This window comes from Oncorhynchus keta, chromosome 22 (assembly GCF_023373465.1).
Source record: "Oncorhynchus keta strain PuntledgeMale-10-30-2019 chromosome 22, Oket_V2, whole genome shotgun sequence".
Classification (NCBI taxonomy): Eukaryota; Metazoa; Chordata; class Actinopteri; order Salmoniformes; family Salmonidae; genus Oncorhynchus; species Oncorhynchus keta.
In genome coordinates, this window is record NC_068442.1 from 46,812,705 (window position 1) to 46,834,384 (window position 21,680).

Below are 21,680 nucleotides of genomic sequence, written 5' to 3' on the forward strand. Positions count from 1 at the left end.
TTCCTGATCTAAAAATAACGTTTTCTTCTCATGCTAATCCAGTTGTTTAAATGATTGCATATTCATTTAAGAAATTTGTCTTTGATTTCTATATACAGTTGAAGTCGGAAGTTTACATACACCTAGGTTGGAATCATTAAAACTTGTTTTTCAACCACTCCACACCTTTCATGTTAACAAACTATAGTTTTGGCAAGTCGGCAAGTCGTTTAGGACATCTACTTTGTGCATGACACAAGTAATTTTTAACACCAAAAAAGTGTTTAACAAATCAAAATATATTTTAGATTTTAGATTATTCAAAGCAGCCACCCTTTGCCTTGATGACAGCATTGCACACTCTTGTCATTCTCTCAACTTCACCTGGAATGCTTTCACCTGGAATGCTTTTCCAACTTGTTGGCTTCTTTTCCTTCACTTTGCGGTTCGACTCATCCCAAACCATCTCAATATGGTTGAGGTCGGTGATTGTGGAGGTCAGATCATCTGATACAGCACTCCATCACTCTCCTTCTTGGTCAAATAGCCCTTACACAACCTGGAGGTGTGTTGGGTCATTGTCCTGTTGAAAAACAAATGATCGTCCTACGAAGAGCAAACCAGATGGGATGGCATATCGCTGCAGAATGCTGTGGTAGCCATGCTGGTTAAGTGTGCCTTGTATTCTAAATATATCACTGACAGTGTCACCATCAAAGCACCCTCACACCATAACACCTCCTCCTCCATGCTTTACAGTGAGAAACAGACATGTGGAGATCATCAGTTCACCCACACTGCGTCTCACAAAGACCAAAATTCTCCAATTTGAACTCTAGACCAAAGGATACATTTCCACCGGTCTAATGTCCATTGCTCGTGTTTCTTGGCCCTAACAAGTCTCTTCTTATTATTGGTATCCTTTAGTAGTTGTTTCTTTACCGTAATTTGACCATTAAGACCTGATTCACACTGTCTCCTCTGAACAGTATTGATGCAGGGCTCACCCTCTGCTAAAATAAAGCTTATATAAAATAAGTAATATTAAACTTGAGTTGTAACCCATTTTTTTTATCCTCAATAGTGGTAAAGAGTAACATGACCTGTGGGAGCAAACTTCAATGAAACTACGTTTAGGTCCTCCAATGCCCCACTCATTCAAATGTAGGAACTGGCTTCTCTAGTCTGACCCCTTTGCTGTCTCTGGCAGCAAAAGGGGTCAGCTAAAGAGCTAATGATCCATCATGCTAATGATCCATCATGTGACATTCCTGGGAGTGTATAAACTTTAAATGTTTTATTACCATAGCATTTGAGTATGATCTCTATTGTTATGTACTTGGAAATGTATCAATTGACCAATTCGGTCACTTGGGTACATTTGGGCAAACTCCTGAGGGACAACAGGGATACACCAGGGAGAAAATACGTAGAATGTATGCACACATGACTGTAAGTCGCTTTGGATAAAAGCGTCTGCTAAATGGCATATTATTATTTTTATTATAGAAAGTATCAGTCTGGAACGTTGCACACACACTACTGCCCTCTTGTGGACAATATCTAAATTACACTCAGCATCCTAGGTCATTTTATGGCCTTTCTTTTGTGTTTAATTTCATTTTAATTTAATTTATGTAAAAAAATCTTATACCACATCTAATTTGTTCTATTATCCTACATTCATTTCACATTTCCACAAATTTCAAAGTGTTTCCTTTCAAATAGTATCAGGAATATGCATATCCTTGCTTCAGGTCTTGAGCTACAGGCAGTTAGATTTGGGAATGTCATTTTAGGCGGGAATTGAGATGAAGGGTTCGATCCTTAAGAGACCAGTTTCTCTGTCTCCCAGCAGTCAAGGGCAATAAAATAAATATGTATATTCAGTACTGTTTATGTATCCTTGCTGAGGCTTTCTGCATCAATCTGTCTCTCTTTCCCTCTTTCCCTCTTTCCCTCTTTCCCTTTCCCTCCCTCCCTCCCTCCCTCCCTCCCTCCCTCCCACCCTCCCTCCTCTCCTCTCTCATTCCTCTGTCTGTGTTCAGGCTCAGCGACACCACTGACTGATGGCTCCCATTAAACTTCATGTTAGAGAGAGAGAGGGCCATCGGTAACACTCCCTCTCTCTCTCTAGCTCTCGTTCCCTCTCTATATTTCTCTACCTCTGCCTCTGCAGTTGTTTCTTTCTTGCTACCTCTCTTTAGCTACACTCTCATTTTAAATTTCTCCCCTCAACACCTCTCAATAGACTGAGACTTTTTCTCCCTCTCTCAGCGTCTGTCAGCGTACACTCTCTCCTTTCTCTCCCTATGTCAGTGTACACTCTATTCTCTCCTTCTCTTAGCGTACTCTCTCTTTCCCTCCCCTGCTCTTGCTGTGTGAGAATATTAGTAACTGCATTTGAGTGTTGTCTCTAGTGTGAGTGTATATTTACAGTGCTACTAACAACCTGAAGTGCGGCGCCTTCAGAAACTATTCAACCCTTTGACTTGTTCCACATTTTGTTGTGTTACAGGCTTAATTTAGAAACGTGAGAAAAGGCTACTGTCACGTCCTTACTTCCTTTTGTATGTTTCTATTTTAGCTTGGTCAGGGCGTGAGTTGGGGTGGGCATGTGTTGTTCTATGTGTTGTATTTCTGCTTTTGGTCTGGTATGGTTCCCAATCAGAGGCAGCTGACAATCGTTGTCTCTGATTGAGAACCATACTTAGGTAGCCTGTGTTCCCACTATGATTTGTGGGTAGTTTCTTCCATTCACTTCGTTATTTTGTTTTTGTGTGTTCAGTTAATAAATTAACATGGACACTTACCACGCTGCGCATTTGTCCGATATTTCATACTCGTGATGTGTTACAGCTACTGAGAAAAGGAAACATACTGTATACTGTACAATTAAAACATTGGAGAGTGCCCAAAGTTTAAATTTGGCACGACTGTCATTGCGCAATGCTTTGTATTGTCATCACATGCTCACATGTACCTGTTTGGCTTGTCTCCAAGTTTAACCCCTTCAAGTTAAAAAGCCACACAATTTAAATTCTCCATAATGGCACAACATTTCATAGACGTCACTGTGGGAAAGTTGTATGGATATTCTTCAGTCTTCTGCCCTGGTTTCACATTTGTCTCCAGATAAAAATACCAAATAGATCTAATAGATTTATATATTTACAATCCCCTTATCGAAACGGCTTACTCATTTACCCAGCTCTTATCAATCAATACCTCTTATCCATTTGTAAATTGCAGTGCATGGAGAATGTTGTTATTTGGAGAATGTTGTTATTTCTATCGGGAAAAGTAGATGTTAGATGTTGTTCTAATTGAAACCGACAGGTTGCTAATCTTGTTCCACCTTATTGATCGTTTCCTCGTGCGTAGAGGGGGTGGAATTATGAGGGAATTAAGTCCAGGTCAGAATGCGGCGTATCTGTAGACACACCTTCATTTCAGTGATCTCCAGCCCAAACGAATGGCTGGCTGGGACATGTGTTGCCTTATGTTCAAGGAGAGAAAAGTACGTAAAAAGGGATTGAGTTCCATTTAGGAGCCTTTTCTGAGTCGGCCCCAAACAGAATACAGACAAAAAGTCAACATAGTCAACATTTTTTTTCTTCACATTCCACAAACAAACAAACATAATCCACAAACAAACAAATAAACAAACAAGCAAACAAACAAACAAAGGAGCAGCTCCTAAACACCATGACATTTGACACTGTGAGGAGTTTCAATAGGAGGAGCCCACAAGAAACACAGCATCAAGATAACCCATTTGTCTCAGATGCCACTGAAACTTTATTTTCCTACTACAGCTACAAATTATTGTCACTCTCTGATGTACTAATAATGGCATGTTTTTAAGGGAAGCAGACTCTTCACTTGAAAGGAAATGATTGATCATGTTCAGGCTCTAAAATTACATTAACAGTTACAGCTGTCACCGTGACAGCTTTCAGGGAAGAGGTTGTTATTGTCTTCAAACAAACCAGTGGGGGATTTAGGTATTGGCGACATGGGCAGGCGCCCAGGACGGCATCTTGCCAGGGGAGGATTTAGGTATTGGCGACATGGGCAGGGGCCCAGGGCGGCATCTTGCCAGGGGCGGATTTAGGTATTGGCGACATGGGCAGGCGCCCAGGGCGGCATCTTGCCAGGGGCGGATTTAGGTATTGGCGACATGGGCAGGCGCCCAGGGCGGCATCTTGCCAGGGGCGGATTTAGGTATTGGCGACATGGGCAGGCGCCCAGGGCGGCATCTTGCCAGGGGCGGATTTAGGTATTGGCGACATGGGCAGGCGCCCAGGACGGCATCTTGCCAGGGGAGGATTTAGGTATTGGCGACATGGGCAGGCGCCCAGGACGGCATCTTGCCAGGGGCGGATTTAGGTAGTGGCGACATGGGCAGGCGCCCAGGGCGGCATCTTGCCAGGGGCGGATTTAGGTATTGGCGACATGGGCAGGCGCCCAGGACGGCATCTTGCCAGGGGAGGATTTAGGTATTGGCGACATGGGCAGGCGCCCAGGACGGCATCTTGCCAGGGGCGGATTTAGGTAGTGGCGACATGGGCAGGCGCCCAGGGCGGCATCTTGCCAGGGGCGGATTTAGGTATTGGCGACATGGGCAGGCGCCCAGGACGGCATCTTGCCAGGGGCGGATTTAGGTATTGGCGACATGGGCAGGCGCCCAGGGCGGCATCTTGCCAGGGGCGGATTTAGGTATTGGCGACATGGGCAGGCGCCCAGGACGGCATCTTGCCAGGGGAGGCACGGAGTGCCCGCACAATTTGTAAAAAAAAAATAAAGAATGGTGACATTTGTGCGATCAGTTTTCTATCACTCATTTGCACATCACGTCAATGATATCATGTCACCGTGTGGGACTGTGGGTCAATTAACCTTGTCTGAGTGGGCGCCACGATTCTAGTTTGTGAGCTAGGCAGGCTACTTTCTGGGAAGGTCTCCCACTCAGAAGTACAAGATGGGGAGGGGGGTAGGTTGACATCAGGTCTCCACACTGGAAGCCCGAGGTAGGGGAGGGGGCAGGGGTAGGTTGACCTCAGGTCTCCCCACTGGAAGCCCGAGGTAGGGGAGGGGGTAGGTTGACCTCAGGTCTCCACACTGGAAGCCCGAGGTAGGGGAGGGGGTAGGTTGACCTCAGGTCTCCACACTGGAAGCCCGAGGTAGGGGAGGGGGGTAGGTTGACCTCAGGTCTCCACACTGGAAGCCCGAGGTAGGGGAGGGGGGGGGTAGGTTGACCTCAGGTCTCCACACTGGAAGCCCGAGGTAGGGGAGGGGGTAGGTTGACCTCAGGTCTCCCCACTGGAATCCTGAGGTAGGGGGCGGGGGTAGGTTGACCTCAGGTCTCCCCACTGGAAGCCCGAGGTAGGGGGAGCGGGGGAATCTATCAAATAGCGCACCTCTAACTTTGTACAGTACTAATGCAATTAGATGTGTAATTTAGTTTGTGTTTCTTGCTTGAAATTCAATAGTGTAATAATCAGGTTGTCTTCTTTACAAGTGTGTTATTCTATTTGTGTATTTCTGTCATATAGGATTTGTGCAATTTAGTTTTATTTGTGTTTTTTGTTTGCAATAGGGTAATAATTAAATTCTCTTTTCTATTTGTATTTATATACTACAATTTGTTTCTATATTGTTTCTTGAATATTTTTGATATTTATGAATCTTGTTTTTGTATATATTTTTATATTTATATAGTTTTAAATTATATTATTATTTATTTGTGTTGTTCCTCTTATCCATTTGTAAATTGCAGTGCATGGAGAATGTTGTTATTTGGAGAATGTTGTTATTTCTATCGGGAAAAGTAGATGTTAGATGTTGTTCTAATTGAAACCGACAGGTTGCTAATCTTGTTCCACCTTATTGATAGTTTCCTCGTGCGTAGAGGGGTGGAATTATGAGGGAATTAAGTCCACGTCAGAATGCGGCGTATCTGTAGACACACCTTCATTTCAGTGATCTCCACCCCAAACGAATGGCTGGCTGGGACATGTGTTGCCTTATGTTCAAGGAGAGAAAAGTACGTAAAAAGGGATTTTGTTTCTATATTGTTTCTTGAATATTTTTGATATTTATGAATCTTGTTTTTGTATATATTTTTATATTTATATAGTTTTAAATTACATTATTATTTATTTGTGTTGTTCCAAATGTCTGAGTAAAAATTACAATTAGTGCAGTATGGTGGGGGGTTTGGGTCAGGGGGCTGAAAGGGGGTTCACCCAGGAGCCATACAAGCGATGGGGGAAAAAACACACACAACATATCCCTCCCCACCCAGACTTGTCCAGAAACGTATTAAACTGGAAGAGAAAAAGTTCATTGTGAGGAATGTTCCCAGTGCTACACTGCGTGGGAGGAAGAGCCAGCCAAAGCAACCACACAGATAGGGTATACACAAGCTCCACTGAATCCAGACCCAGTGGTAGAATCTACATATATGTTTTATGAGTGGCTGGAAGATTACGTGAGGAGTTGAAGCATCTCAAATAGGCTATATTTAAATCTGCAAAGGCAGGCTCTGTGCCGATGATGTCATTCATGTAAAATGCAGCTCGTCCTGCTGCCAGATTGAGTTTCTGCTTGCAGGATACTGTGGGGATACTGAAGGATACTAGCAGATATCATGTTAACGCAGATAACCTTCGGCTCAATAGCCCTAATTCTATATACGTTAAGGTCTGAGGTTTCTGTTTTAGGATGGAATACAATTGACTTTGTTTCCCAGAATTATCCTGGTTGAGATTGAATTGTGTTCAAATGTACCTGCTCATATGTATGTGGTGGATGGCGATGCCATTTGTTTGGCTTATTAACTGTAGCAGAAAACGGCAAAGAACATTTGCATGTCTATAACAGAAGGAATGAGAAAGGTGGTCAGGTCTAATAGCAGAATGACACAGTGTGTGGAGTATGTGTTGTATTTATCAATGGGAAACAGCCCAATCCAGTGGCTTTCAGGAAGAAGGCCTGAAATGGAGATGTCCCTGCGATGTAATCCTGGAGTCAAACATGTATGTGTTTCACATGCACTAGCACCAGTTCTTCAGATTTGGATCATGTGCGATGTGGAGCCGACCTTAGTAGTGTAGTGTTAGGTAGTGTTTTTTTCCGTCTCAATGGTGATTCAGAAACTTCATCAGAAATATAAAGTGAACACATCATCCCAGCAGGAATTCCTCCATCAAATGTCTCTTGTCCTTTTACGGACATTATCAAAGCCTACGAGATTAGATAGAACATGCTTCAAAGACAGGCCAAATACTTTTCATCCCATTACAGGATGATTTCCAAGTGCACTTGGCACTGTGTGTTATAATGCAAACAGCACTGTCTGGCATTAGTTGGCTCTGTGTAAACGGTTTTCTTTCTCCTCTTCCTCTGAAGAGGTGTAAGCAGGGATCGGACCAAAATGCAGCGTGGTTATTTGTATACATCTTTAATAACGATGAAAACACAAACAATACAAAACAACAAACGTACCGCGAAAACCTAAACAGCCTATCTGGCGCAAACAAACACAGAGACAGGAACAATCACCCACGAAACACTCAAAGAATATGGCTGCCTAAATATGGTTCCCAATCAGAGACAACGATAAACACCTGCCTCTGATTGAGAACCACTTCAGGCAACCATAGACTTACCTAGACAACTCTACTATACCACAATCCCAATACCTACAAAACCCCAAGACAAAACACACCACATAATTAACCCCATGTCACACCCTGACCTGACCAAAATAATAAAGAAAACACAAAATACTAAGACCAGGGCGTGACACTCTGTTCAAATCAAATCACATTTTATTGGTCACATACACATGGTTAGCAGATGTTATTGGTCACATACACATGGTTAGCAGATGTTATTGGTCACATACACATTTTTAGCAGGTGTTATTGCGAATGTAGCGAAATGCTTGTGCTTCTACTTCCGACAGTGCGGCAATATTTAAAAAAATGTAACTAGGCAAGTCTGTTTAGAACAAATTCTTATTTACAATGACGGCCTCGGAACAGTGGGTTAACTACCATGTTCAGGAGCAGACCAGCAGATTTTCACATTGTTAGCGCAGGGATTTGACCTAGCAACCTTTCGGTTACTGGTCCAACGCTCTAACCACTCATACCTAAATATCTAACATGAAATCTAACAATTCCACAACAACTACCTAATACACACAAATCTAAGTAAAGGAATGGAATAAGAATATATACATTTAAATATATGGATGAGCAATGAACGAGCGGCATAGGCAATTTGGCTCGGTTAGGCTCGGTTTGGCTCTGTGTGGCACTATTTGGCTCTGTGTGGCACTATTTGGCTCTGTGTGGCACTATTTGTCTCTGTGTGGCACTATTTGGCTTTGTGTGGCACTATTTGGCTCTGTGTGGCACTATTTGGCTCTGTGTGGCACTATTTGGCTCTGTGTGGCACTATTTGGCTCTATGTGGCACTATTTGGCTCTGTGTGGCACTATTTGGCTCTGTGTGGCACTATTTGGCTCTGTGTGGCACTATTTGGCTCGAATTGGCTCTGTTTGGCAGTCTGTAACGATTTTGGTTGGTGGAAGAATACACTGAACACAAAATACAAAATACAAAAGAACGAGAATAAATGTAGACCGAAACAGTCCCGTATGGTGCAAACACTGAAACGGAAAATAACCACCCACAAACAAAAGTGGGAAAACAGGTTACCTAAGTATGGTTCTCAATCAGAGACAACGATTGACAGGGGCCTCTGATTGGGAACCATACCAGGCCAAACACATAGAAATATAAACACAAGAAGAGAACATAGAATGCCCACCCCAACTCACGCCCTGACCAACCTAAAATAGAGACATACAAAAGGAACTAAGGTCAGGACGTGACACAGTCAGACTTAACTGGAATACCTTCACAAAGTTTTCATATCCCTTTTGTTATTCCACATGTTGTTGGGTAAAAGCCTCCCATCTACATGTTTTTAGACATTTTTTCATATTTATTGAAAATTAAATATATATTTAATTTGGATAAGTATTCACACCCCTGAGTCAATGCATGTCAGAATCACCTTTGTCAGTGATTACAGTTGTGAGTATTTCTGGGTAAGTCTAAGAGCTTTGCGCAACTGGATTGTACAATATTTGAATTGTTTTATGTTTTTAATTATTCAAGCTCGGTCAAGTTGGTTGGTGATCATTGCTAGACAGCCATTTTCAAGTCTTGCCATATATTTTCAAGCCGATTTAAGTCAAAACTGTAACTATCCTAAAAAACTCCCTAGTCCTTGCCAATGACAAGCATATCTATAACATGATGCAGCCACCACCATGCTTGAAAATATGAAAGTGGTACTTGGTGATGTGTTGTGTTGGATTTGCCCCAAACATAATGCTTTGTATTCAGGACATTATTTTCTTTGCCACATTTTTTTAAGTTTCACTTTAGCAAAAAGGATGCATGTTTTGTAAAAATGTTATTCTGTACATGCTTCCTTCCTCTCACTCCATCATTTAGTTACTTGTCTAACATAACACAGAGGGTGTTCTTTAATGGAAGCCTCTCAAATATAATCCAGTTAGAATCAGGAATTCCCCAGGGTAGCTGTTTAGGCCCCTTGTTATTTTCAATTTTTTTCTAACAACATGCCACTGACTTTGAGTAAAGCCAGAGTGTCTATGTATGCGGATGACTCAACACTACACACGCCAGATACTACAGCGAATGAAATGACTGCAACACTCAAAGAGCTGCAGTTAGTTTCAGAGTGGGTGGCAAGGAATAGGTTAGCCATAAATATTTCTAAAACTAAAAGCACTGCATTTGGAACAAAACATTCACTAAACCCTAAATCTCAACTAAATCTGGTATTGATGTGGAAATTGATGACTAAACTGCTTGGAGTAACCATAGATTGTGAACTGTCATGGTCATGCAGTAGTAGCTAAGATGGGGAGAAGTCATATTGACAGAGTAAGTCTGATTCCCAATGTTGACACTGCCTGGGGGGAAAAAAGTTTTAAATTTGTGTTCATTTGAAAGAGAAATGTCTCTTGGGTTCAAGCTAGACATACAAATGCTCCTGTTGACTGGGCCTCCTTCAGAGCGCTAATAATCAAATCAAATCAAACTTTTATTTGTCACATGCGCCGAATACAACAAGTGTAGACCTTACCATGTAATTCTTAGTTACAAGCCCTTAACCATCAGTGCAGTTCAAGAAGAGTTAAGAAAAAATTGCCAGTTGGTCAGCACATGCTTTGAGTACACGTCCTGGTAATCCGTCTGGCCCCGCGACTTTGTGAATGTTCACCTGTTTAAAGGTCTTGCTCACATCGGCTACCGAGAGCGTTATCACACAGTCATCCAGAACAGCTGGTGCTCTCGTGCATGCTTCAGTGTTGCTTTCCTTGAAGCGAGGATAAAGGGTATTTAGCTCGTCTGGTAGGCTCGCGTCACTGGGCAGCTCGCATCTGGGCTTCCCTTTGTAGTCCGTAATAGTTTTCAAGCCCTGCCACATCCGACGAATGTCAGAGCCGGTGTAGTAGGATTCAATCTTAATTCTGTATTGACGCTTTGGTTGTGTGATGGTTCGTCTGAGGGCATAATGGTATTTCTTATAAGCATCCGGATTAGTGTCCCGCTCCTTGGAAGCGGCAGCTCTAGCCTTTAGCTCGATGCGGATGTTGCCTGTAATCCATGGCTTCTGGTTGGCATATTTACAGTCGTGGCCAAAAGGTTTGAGATTTACACAAATATTAATTTTCACAAAGTTTGCTGCTTCAGTGTCTTTAGATATTTTTGTCAGGTGTTACTATGGAATACTGAAGTATAATTACAAGTGTCAAAGGCTTTTATTGACAATTACATGAAGTTGATGCAAACAGTCAATATTTGCAGTGTGGACCCTTCTTTTTCAAGACCTCTGCAATCCGCCCAGGCATGCTGTCAATTAACTTCTGGGCTACATCCTGACTGATGGTAGCCAATTCTTGCAATTCTTTATTCATGGCTGTGGTCTCAGGCAAAATTATGAGTGAGCCCACTCCCTTGGCTGAGAAGCAACCCCACACATGAATGGTCTCAGGACGCTTTACTGTTGGCATGACACAGGACTGATGGTAGTAACATCTGACAAAAATATCTAAAGACACTGAAGCAGCAAACTTTGTGGAAATTAATATTTATGTCATTCTCAATACTTTTGGCGACGATTGTTCACACGGTCACTTATCGATGCACGTAATCGATGCACTTATTGATGAAGCCGATGACTGAGGTGGTATACTCCTCAATGCCATTGGATGAATCCCGGAACATATTCCAGTCTGTGCTAGCAAAACAACTGTAGCGTAGCATCCGCGTCAATTTACGACTTCCGTATTGAGCGAGTCACTGGTACTTCCTGCTTCAGTTTTTGCTTGCAAGCAGGAATCAGGAGGATATAATTATGTCAGATTTGCCAAATAGAGGGCGGGTGAGGGCTTTGTATGCATCTCTGTGTGTTGAGTAAAGGTGGTCTAGAGTTTTTTCCTCTGTTTGCACGTGGCATGCTGGAAAAAAATTGGTAACACTGATTAAAGTCCCTGGCCACTAGGAGTGCCGCTTCTGGATGACGTTTTCTTGTTTGCTTATGGCCTTATAGAGTTGGTTAAGTGCATTCTTACTGCAGGCATCAGTCTGTGGTGGTAAATAGACGGCTGTGAATAATATAGATAAGAACTCTCTTGGTAGATAGTGTGGTCTACAGCTTATCAAAAAGTACCCCACCACAGGTGAGCGATACCTCGAGACTTCTTTAATATTTGATATTGCGCACCAGATGTTATTGACAAAAAGACACACACCCCCACCTCTCGTCTTACCAGACTTAGCTTTTTTTTTGTTCTGCCGGTGCATGGAAATCCCGCCAGCTCTCTATTATCTGTGTTGTAGTTCAGCCACGACTCGGTGAAACATAAGATATTACCGTTTTAGATGTCCCGTTGGTAGGACAATCATAATCATAGGTCATCAATTGAATTTTCCAATGATTGCATGTTAGCAAGTAGAATGGATGGCAGTGGGAGTTTACTCGCTTGCCTACGGATTCTCAGAAGGCAACCTGATCTGCGCCCTCTTTTCCTCCGTCTTTTCTTCACGCAAACAACGGGGATTTGGGCTTGTTCCCGGGAAAGCAGTATATCCTTCTCGTCAGACTCATTAAAGGAAAAAGCTTCTTCCAGTTCGTGGTGAGTAATCGCTATTCTGATGTGCAGTTATTGTGCAGTTAAGTTATTATTTTCAGTCATAAGAGATGGTAGCAGCAACATTATTTACAAAATAAGTTTAAAAAATTAAGTTACAGGGGTTTTGGAGGGATGCCATGTGCGACTGACATGTTTTCCGTTTGCTCCCGCGTTATTCTTAAAGTTTATGTGAATTTTGCAGCAGAACCGTATATATTAGTTTGATGATCCCTATCCGTAAATACCAAGCCTACTTTGCTTTCAAAGTGTCAGCATGTCAAAGTGTCAGTATATCGACGAAACATAATGCAAAAAACATGGCTTTGAGAAAACCCGAGCCTACAAGACCCACTCTCATCACCGCCCTCTCCTGAGTCTGAGGGACTCAGGCCGCTTGGCCTGGTGGAGCTGAAATGAACATTAGAGGCCATCAAACTACTACGCTCTGAGATAGTTGAAATGAAAATGGAGGTAGTTGCTACAATTGAGGCCCGAATACAGAAGGTTTCTGATACTTTAAAAGCAGATCTAACCATCCTGCGGAACGAGATGGGGCCAGCAATCGCATCACTCAAAACAACAACAGTGTCGCACACTACAACGATTGCAGCACTGGAGACCTCCGCTACTAATGTCTCCGATTTAACTACATCCCTGGAGGCTGACGTGAAACGCCTAGCTGGGGATTTGAAAAAGGTGAAGGAGAGCTGTGTGAGTTTAGAGGGATTCTCTCACCACAATAACTTGAGACTTGTATTGGTCCCATAGTCAACGGAAATGCCTCGCGCCACGGATTTAGTTTCTTGGCTGCTGAAGGATGTTCTTGCCTTAGATGAGAAGCCCCTGATTGATCGTGCCCACCGGTCGCTGCGCCCAAAGCCCTGGGATGGTAAGAGGCCTTGAGGACTGGTGAGCATTTTAGGATGCGTAGGGACAAGTGTTCCACTCTAACTTTCAAAGTATATAAAGAGGTGCTGCCATTTTGGTTGATAAATCTACTCCCTTTGTAGCTTCTGAGGTTATTGCTGATCCTAAGGGACGATACGTCATAGTAACCGGTAAACTGTTTTCTACCCCTCTTGTTTTGGCTAGTGTTTATGCTCCCAATTGGGATGACAGAAGTTGAATTTCTTCCTTTTTATCTGCTATACTCAATTTAGATTCTCATTTATTGATTTTAGGGAGGGATTTCAACTGTAAAATGTCCACAGTTCTTGACAAGTCCTCACAAAGAACTACAGGCCCATCTAAATGTGCCCTAGTTATTCAATCTTTTCTTCAGAAATATGCTATGTTTGAGGCTTGGCGTTTCCTACACAATACAGATAGACAGTATTCCTTTTATTCTCATGTTTATCAAACGTACTCCCGGATTGACTACTTCTTTTTGGACAAAAAACTTCTGCCTATCCTTCGGCGGTCTACTTATGAGAGTATTGTTATTTCGGACCATTCACCATTAGTTATTGAACTAGAGTTTCCCCAGCGACCTCCTATGTGTTATCAATGGCGTCTTAACCCCATTTTACTCTCAGATAAGGAGTTTGTCAATTTAATTTATTCTGAAATCACCTTATTCCTAGAAACTATATATAGGCATTTGTTTTTCAATATTAGGCGTCTCGCTATATGCTGACGACCTCCTTTTGTTTATCTCTAACCCTGATACCTCATTGCCACGTGCCTTATCTGTTCTTAAAAAGTTTGGATCAATCCAAATCTCAGTTTAGGATTGTCCGTGATCAATTCACCTACTTGGGAGTTAAAGTGACAAGGAAATATTCAAATTTGTTTCAGGAAAACTTTGTTGCTCTAGCAGAGAGTCTGAAACAATCTTTGACTTTTTGGAATTCGCTACCTCTTTCTCTTATTGGAATGATTAATGTCATTAAAATGAATGTGTTGCCCAAATTTTTAGATTTATTTCAATGTTTACCCATTTTTATTCCAAAATCTTTTTTTTATTCACTGGATCAAACCTTTCATGTATTTTATTTGGGATGGCAAGGTACCACGGATTGGTAGAAAACATTTACAGAAGCCTAAGGCATTTGTCGGGTTTAGCTCTACCACATTTTCAGACATACTATTGAGCTTCAGTTTCAGAGCCCCTCTGTACTGGCTGCAGACTGATCCTACTGGCCCTAGACCACTCTGGGTCCAGATGGAGTCTGAATCATGTAAACCTGATGCACTTTCTTCTGTGTTGTGCTCATCTCTCCCAGTGTCCCTAGGCAAAAGGTGTGTCAACCCAATTGTAAAGCAGTCTCTTGAAATTTGGAATCAGTTCTGTTTAGCCTTTAGCCTTTGAGGCTTTTCTCTATCAGGCCCAATCAATCAGAACATTTTATTTCCTCCATCTTTGAATGATGTGGCTTTTGCCATCTGGCACTCACTAGGCCTCTCCTCACTAGCCCAATTATTCTTTGATGATACATTCGCCTCTTTTGCTCAGCTACAGGAAAAATTCAACCTCCCCCAATCCCACTTTTTCCACTATCTCCAAACTTGGAAGAATATTCTCTGATTCTGATCCTACCTGTGTCAGATGTAAAATGGAACCAGCCACACTGTTGCATATATTTTGGGGCTGTCATAAACTGTCAGGTTTCTGGGAATTAATATTTAAATGTTTCTCTGATATATATGACACTGTTATAGATCCGTCTACAGCCCTTTTTGGAGTACTGCCCATAGGTACCCCCCTGTCAAGAATCCAGTCGGACACTGTTGCTTATACAACTCTTTTAGCTAGACGGCTAATACTACAGAACTGGAAGATGGCAGCTCCCCCATCTTATAAATATTGGGTGAGGGATGTGTTGTGCTCTCTGAAACTAGAAAAACTGACATTCAATACACGTGGGAACCCCAAACTGTTTAATGAAGCTTGGGCTCCATTCCGGTCTTACTTTAAACAGTCCATCCTCTGATGGCATTCATATTGAAACCAAAATAAGTCTGTATTTGACCCCATTGTGACTTAAGGGTTGGAAGAGCATTTCTTTGTGTTTTTTTCTGGGGTGGCATTAAGGTTGATGTGCTTATTGATTGTGACCAACGGATGCCTTGTTCATCTTGCCCGGTCAGAGACTAAAATGTGAGCTTGTTTTTCCCAGTTTTTTATTTTTATTTTTAAATTTTGTTCACACCTACATAAAATGATTATTATTATTTTTTTGTTATTTGAAAGCATTGTAAACTTTTTATTTTTGGTCCAGTGGATGGTCGGTCTGTGGCCATGACTGTCTGTGAGTGGTTGCATATCTCCACCCCTATCCCTTGTCTGTTTACAGGAACAATGGTGAGGTGTTTGCTCTGTCCCTGTACTATAGATTGCCCTTTAACCTTTGTAGCCTTCTGCCTGGTGTGTTTAACTTGTCTAAAGTATGGTATCTTTAAAGCTAATTCTTTTTTTTAATGTATTATCTGTATTTTTTCTAGTTGAGTATATTATTTATATTGCTTTGTGTTGTCTTGGTCTTGTGTCTGTAAAACTTAATAAACATAGTTTAAAAAAAAAAGAATAATAATTACAAACAATGCAAAAAAAATAAAAAAATAGCACAGTTGGTTCGGAGCATGTAAAAAGTCAGCCATCATCTTCGGCGTCATCTTATCCCAAATGCAGTCGCAGAGAACCTAAAAAACCTTACCAAATTCTGGAATCTAATCAAATTACGGTCAGTTTCTAATGTGTCCTCTGACCTTCCTGACCATTTAATGATGGATTCTAATGAAGTGAAGGATAAAGCCGATATTGTAGGGTTTTCTAACAACAGCTGGTGCAGTTTTTGATAATGGTGGGGCCCAGGCCTCTAATGTAAGCTCTGTTACAGTAAACTATAATATAGGCCCTCATGTGAACCATTTGAACTTTGAGCCTGTTTCTTATGCTGAGGTCTATAATGCACTAAAGGCAATAGACACTAACAAGTCTGCAGGTCCAGACAACCTGGATCCCTACCTCTTAAAGGTAGCAGCTGGTATTACTTAATTATTACTGTGGCTCACAATTTCAAGTCGGGCACTTGACCAATTCCATACGCAGCATTTGGAAATCAGCTTATGTCATCCCGCTGCTAAAGGGAGGAGATCCCTCAGATGCTAATAACTATGGTCGCATCTCTAAACTCCCTATCCTGGCCAAAGTCTATGAATCCCTAGTGAACTCACAGTTAAAAAACGTCTTAATTGAATAGAACGTACTGAGCGGGGTTCAGTCTGGCTTTAGATCGGGGCACATCACCACAACTGCAGCTATGGCAGCGGCAAATGACATCATAAATGCACTTGATAAAAAGCAACATTGTGCTGCCCTCTTTGTGGATTTATCAAAAACATTTGATTCAGTTGACCATTCATTGTTGCTAGCTAAACTCAGTAACATTCTTCTCAGTGAAGGGGCAGTAAATTGGTTTAGGAACTATCTTTCTGACAGAACACAATATGTATATATTGACAAGTCTAGCTTTCTTGAGATGAATGGAGGTGTGCCTCAGGGTTCCATTTTAGCTCCTGTGTTGTTCTCAATTTGTATGAATTATTTGGGAAATGGGATGCAACCAGAAAAGTTACCAGCAAAGTTATATGCAGAAGAGCTCCAGACTGCTTTTCAGTCACTGCAGGCCTCCCTTTATGGTCTCAAACTGGTCTTGAATGTACAAAAATGTAACAAATGTCGTCGGGAGAAGAGGACCAAAGTGCAGCATGGTACGTATCCATAATACTGTTAATGAAGAATGAATACACGAACAAATCCAACAAAACGATAAACGAACTGTTCTGACAGGTGCAACAAACACTAACCAGAAAAGAATCACCCACAACTCAAAATGGGAAAACAGGATACCTAAGTATGGCTCTCAATCAGAGACAACGATAGTCAGCTGCCTCTGAATGAGAACCATACCAGGCCAAACACATAGAAAAAGAAAACCTAGACCTACAACATAGAATACCCACCCACATCACACCCTGACCAAACTAAAAATAGAATCATACAAAGCAATCTACGGTCAGGGAATGACAAAAAAAAGCTCAATTCCTGACCTTTACCAGAGCTCGAACTCTGCCAGAGAAAGTTAGCATTGACTCATCTGTTGGCTTATCCATTGAAAAAGTGTCATCCTAAAAATACCTAGGTATATGGTTGGATGACAAGTTGTCCTTTAAAGTTATGGATAATCTTGTGAGGAAGCATAAATTGAAATTGGGTTTTTATTTTTGTAATAAGGCTTGCTTGCCACTTCTGGCTCCAAATAAGCTTGTTCAGGCAACTTTTCTCTCTGTAATTGATTATGGTGGCTTGTTGTATATGAATGCAACCTCCTACGTTTTACAGAGACTGGAATCTGTTTATAATTTATCCTTGCGCTTTATTACAAATGCCAAGTCACTCACCCACCATTGCACATTGTACCAAATGGTAGATTGTACCTAACTTTATATGCGCAGAAATATACATTTGTATGTGTTCATCTACAAAGCCCTTTTGGGTAAACTCCCTCTTTACTTCTGTAGTCTGGTCTCCTTCACCACCAGCAGTTACCATACCCGGTCTGCTAGGTGGTTGCAACTTAAAGTCCCCAGGACATTCACAGTATTAGGCAAGACTGCCTTCTATTCTTGTGCACCAGAGGCATGGAATAATCTAAACTCAGGAAAAAAAAGAAACGTCCTCTCACTGTCAACTGCGTTTATTTTCTGCAGATTTACTGTGTAAATATTTGTATGAGCATAAGATTCAACAACTGAGACATAAACTGAACAAGTTCCACAGACCTGTGACTAACAGAAATGGAATAATGTGTCCCTGAACAAAGGGGGGGGTCAAAATCAAAAGTAATAGTCAGTATCTGGTGTGGCCACCAGCTGCATTAAGTACTGCAGTGCATCATCTCGATATGTTAGTGCCACTGAATGAATTTAAAATATTATTTTTTTTAGGCTGGATCATGTTGTTGTATTGTATTGTGTTGTATGTTTTAATTCTGTAATGTATTGATTGTTGCTGCCTTCTTGGCTAGGTCCCACTTGAAAAAGAGACTCTTGGTCTCAATGGGCTTTTCCTGGTAAAAAATACTTTTTTTTTTTTTTTACAGATCAGTAGAGACGGCTGGATACGCTTGCATCGCTGGCCTTGGACAATCATGCAGTCATGCAGCCTCAATTTTGTGGAAGGTCGGCTAATAAGCAAAGTCACTTGTATTTCTATGTGTAACATTCTTTAACATAAGCGATGACAGCATACAAGCAACCTACATGTGTTGTGTTGACAGTTACTATAACCCATAGGCTAACGTTATGATACAGGTTCTCAGATTATATCTATGATCAATTTCTCCATTACTTGGTCTTGTAATTTATGTTTAAAACCTATTTTCTTTGTTCCTTTTTTTTTTCGTTGTAAGTGTGCAATATTGCCTTATCTAGACACAGGATGTTAAAATAGTCAGGCTTAACATAGCAGTTATACCAAACGTTTTGTTGGATGAAAGCTGACTTGAGAATGTCATGATTTGTTTCGTTATGTTAATAACATGTATTTGTGGATCAAAATAACTACTGTATTAATGTGGGGAATCTGTAAGTATCCTGTCAAATCTCATGATGTTGAAGCAAAATAGGTTTATGGAGTCCAGGTGAGTAGGGTATAAAATGTAGTTAAACATGTCAGCATCACAAGTATTTCGTTAGTGTTCTCGTTTTTCTGGGTGAATAAGGTTTGTAAAATATCCTTGTGGTTGGGGGTAATGCCTAAAGTATGGTAAGTATAAGTGGTCTCATCTCATTGGGAACAATAGCAAGGTACGTTTATGATGAAACTTACATGTGTTTTGATTAAGTTGATCACACAGTCATACAATTGTTAATAATGGGATTTTCTCAGAATGTATTTTTGTAATAAACATTCTATCACAGTTGTGGCATGACTCAAGGAAGCTTTGAGTTACTGCAAGCTCAACCAAGAAGGTCCCTGTCAGGGAATCCACCAACCCTGGTAAGTTTCTCAAGGAGCATCTGTACCCCAGGTTCCCCAGGGAATGCAGACTCACGCTACGGGAAAGATAATGAGCAGATGGCCTCCCAGTGGCTGGAAAACTGTGGATACTCTGTGAACCACAGAGGCACTGTTGTCAGTGCTGAAGAGCCATGGCCATCAGCATGCCCTGATGGAGTGCTGAACTCCAAGGAGCTGTTGGAGATCAAGTGTCCTGTCATGGGGAAGGGCTGTGATTCTCTGGATGATGTCTTCAATGGGAAAGCCAGTGACGTGAAGGTGGTGGAGGGCACAACAGAACAACAACCACATGGGCCACATGGCTACTACATGCTGGTACAAATTAGTATGTTTTGCACAGGATTGAGAGAAAGTAAGGTGCTCATCTGGACTCTGTTCCAGCAAGTTGTTGTTCCTGTTCCCTATGATGCACAGTTATGTGCAGAGGCTGTCCTGAGGTTGAAGGCATTCTACTGTACACACATTTGTATTTGTATTTACTATGGATCCCCATTAGCTGCTGCCAAGGCAGAAGGAGTTCCCACACACGAAGGCCTGATTCTAGCAGTCTCCTCTGAAAAGTTGACGTTGAGATGTGTCTGTTACTTGAGATGTGTCTGTAAAGCTTATAATTGGGCTGCAATTTCTGAGGCTTGTAACTCTAATGAACTTATCCTCTGCAGCAGAGGTAACTCTGGGTCTTCCTTTCCTGTGGCGGTCCTCATGAGACAGTTTCATCATTGCTCTTGATGGTTTTTGCGACTGCACTTGAAGAAACTTTCAAAGTTCAAAATGTTCTGTATTGACTGACCTTCATGTCTTGAAGTAATGCTTTATTGGAGCTGTTCTCGCCATAATATGGACTTGTTCTTTTACCCCAAAAATGTGTACATTTAAATTGAACTAGGCAAGTTTGTTGAGAACAAATGCTTATTTACAATGACGGCCTACCGGGGAACAGTGGGTTAACTGCCTTGTTTAGGGGCAGAACGACAGATGTTTACCATGTCAGCTTGGGGATTCAATCCAGCATCCTTTTGGTTACTGGCCCAACGCTCTAACCACTAGGCTATCTGTCGCCCCAAATAGGGCTATCTTCTGTATACTACCCCTACCTTGTCACAACACAACTGATTGGCTCAAACTCGTTAAGAAGGAAATCAATTCCTCAAATTAACTTTTAACAAGGCACACCTGTTAATTTAATTGAATTTCATGTGACTACCTCATGAAGCTGGTTGAGAGAATGCCTAGAGTGTGCAAAGCTGTCATCAAGGCAAAGGGTGGTTACTTTGAAGAATCTCAAGTATAAAATATTTAACACTGTTTTGGTTACTACATGATTCCAAATGTGTTATTTCATGGTTTTGATGTCTTCACTATTACTCTTGTCACGCCCTGATCTGTTTCACCTGTCCTTGTGCTTGTCTCCACCCCCTCCAGATGTTGCCCATCTTCCCCACTTATACCCTGGGTATTTATACCTGTGTTTTCTGTCTGTCTGTGCCAGTTCGTCTTGTTTATTCAAGTCAACCAGCGTTTTGTCTCTGCTCCTGTTTTTCTCCAGTCTCTCTTTTTCTCATCCTCCTGGTCCTTGTACCCGCTCACCTGACCACCCTGCGTGTCCCTGACCCTGCCTGCCGTCCTGTGCCTTGGTCACTACTCTGGATTACCGACCTCTGCCTGTCGTTTGCCTGCACCTGTTGTTACAATAAACATATTTACTTCACACAGTCTGCACTTGGGTCTTACCTTGATTCCTGATAACTCTACAATGTAGAAAACAGTAAACATAAAGAAAAACCCTGGAATGAGTAGGTGTGTCCAAACTTTTGACTAGTTCTGTATGTACTGAAACTCTATTGAAGGAAAATTCTCAGGAAAAAATCTGTTGGTCAGCAAGTGGAAGCGGTTTAATTAAATGTATTCAGCGTGAGCAAGGGAACCACGCATGCAAACCCTTTACGCACCTGCATAAGGGAAGTCTGAATACCAACTAGTGAGAACTGTGTTGGGAAAGGCATGCGTAGGAAAGGGACACTTGCTAATAAAGAGATTCTGACTTCTGATGATGCCTCTTAATTAGCTATTTCAGTTCTGTTTGAACAAGCCTCCTGTATGTGGTTGAAATTAAATCAGCCTGCAGACGTTTCTGTATCTCCTCTTTCATGCGTTTTTTTTAAAGAGAGGAATATTTCACATTCCTGTCTCAAGAAGTCAAAGAGTAATTAGTCTCTCCTTTTCAATTGTTTCCTGGTTGTTTACGTGCATATTGAGATGAGGAATGTATGTCCGCCCAACCTTGAAGGGGCTCGGTCTTATAACATCAACAAGTTTGTTTTGTCTGTAATGATGAGAGACTTGCCGCTGGTATGATCTTAATGTATAAGGTTCAAGGGGAGTTTGTTTCTGCTCTGCAATTCTACAGCTCCTCATGGCTAACAA

General features: G+C 41.7%; 1 long non-coding RNA gene across 1 annotated transcript; it reads left to right on the top strand.

Annotated features, from left to right (window-relative positions):
• Positions 1-5,942: 5,942 nt before the first annotated feature.
• On the top strand, positions 5,943-20,915 carry LOC118400801 (uncharacterized). Its single transcript, XR_008076288.1, has 3 exons — positions 5,943-6,028; positions 18,337-18,415; positions 20,803-20,915. It is a non-coding gene; the product is annotated as an uncharacterized LOC118400801 (long non-coding RNA).
• The last annotated feature ends 765 nt before the right edge of the window (positions 20,916-21,680 follow it).